At 47.6% G+C, this 1,390-nt stretch overlaps 2 non-coding genes across 2 annotated transcripts; both read right to left on the reverse strand.

The window, feature by feature from the left end:
- Positions 1 to 366: 366 nt before the first annotated feature.
- On the reverse strand, positions 367 to 485 carry LOC119343086. Its single transcript, XR_005165889.1, has one exon. It is a non-coding gene; the product is annotated as a 5S ribosomal RNA (ribosomal RNA).
- A 367-nt stretch (positions 486 to 852) lies between these two features.
- Positions 853 to 971, reverse strand: LOC119343087. Its single transcript, XR_005165890.1, has one exon. It is a non-coding gene; the product is annotated as a 5S ribosomal RNA (ribosomal RNA).
- Positions 972 to 1,390: the final 419 nt, after the last annotated feature.

The raw sequence follows: 1,390 nt of genomic DNA on the forward strand, positions 1-1,390 counted from the left end.
ACATGTTTCCCCGTCTTCGTCCCTTATGCTTGCCACTCCCAGGTCCGCTCCAAAGACGATTCTACATTCTCACTACCATTACAACCGTTCCCTAACAATGGATAATGTCCTATACTACTTACTCTCCCGCTCAATCACGGAGACGAGTTTTCCACGGTTTCCACCCCTCCCTCCATACCGCAGCAACACGAGTTTTTTCCACCCCTTTCAGAAAGCGCTCTTCGCGCCACAAAGCCGCCCCAAGACGCGCGAGCAATGAGCATCGAGCTTAAACATATCGCAAACGTCAAAAATAATATAACAGGATTAATATATATCGCGCACGTGCGATATGTTTGTCACAAGGCGCAAAAAATAATTATAAAAGGAATGCAACACGAGGACTTCCCAGGAGGTCACCCATCCTAGTACTACTCTCGCCCAAGCACGCTTAACTTCGGATTTCTGATGGGATCCGGTGCTTTAGTGCTGGTATGATCGCATCCAACATGTTTCCCCGTCTTCGTCCCTTATGCTTGCCACTCCCAGGTCCGCTCCAAAGACGATTCTACATTCTCACTACCATTACAACCGTTCCCTAACAATGGATAATGTCCTATACTACTTACTCTCCCGCTCAATCACGGAGACGAGTTTTCCACGGTTTCCACCCCTCCCTCCATACCGCAGCAACACGAGTTTTTTCCACCCCTTTCAGAAAGCGCTCTTCACGCCACAAAGCCGCCCCAAGACGCGCGAGCAATGAGCATCGAGCTTAAACATATCGCAAACGTCAAAATTAATATAACGGGATTAATATATATCGCGCACGTGCGATATGTTTGTCACAAGGCGCAAAAAATAATTATAAAAGGAATGCAACACGAGGACTTCCCAGGAGGTCACCCATCCTAGTACTACTCTCGCCCAAGCATGTTTAACTTCGGAGTTCTGATGGGATCCGGTGCTTTAGTGCTGGTATGATCGCATCCGACATGTTTCCCCGTCTTTGTCCCTTATGCTTGCCACTCCCAGGTCCGCTCCAAAGACGATTCTACATTCTCACTACCATTACAACCGTTCCCTAACAATGGATAATGTCCTATACTACTTACTCTCCCGCTCAATCACGGAGACGAGTTTTCCACGGTTTCCACCCCTCCCTCTATACCGCAGCAACACGAGTTTTTTCCACCCCTTTCAGAAAGCGCTCTTCGCGCCACAAAGCCGCCCCAAGACGCGCGAGCAATGAGCATCGAGCTTAAACATATCGCAAACGTCAAAAATAATATAACAGGATTAATATATATCGCGCACGTGCGATATGTTTGTCACAAGGCGCAAAAAATAATTATAAAAGGAATGCAACACGAGGACTTCCCAGGAGGTCACCCATCCTAGTACTACTCTC

Source organism: Triticum dicoccoides, unplaced genomic scaffold (genome assembly GCF_002162155.2).
Source record: "Triticum dicoccoides isolate Atlit2015 ecotype Zavitan unplaced genomic scaffold, WEW_v2.0 scaffold115234, whole genome shotgun sequence".
NCBI classification, from domain to species: domain Eukaryota; kingdom Viridiplantae; phylum Streptophyta; class Magnoliopsida; order Poales; family Poaceae; genus Triticum; species Triticum dicoccoides.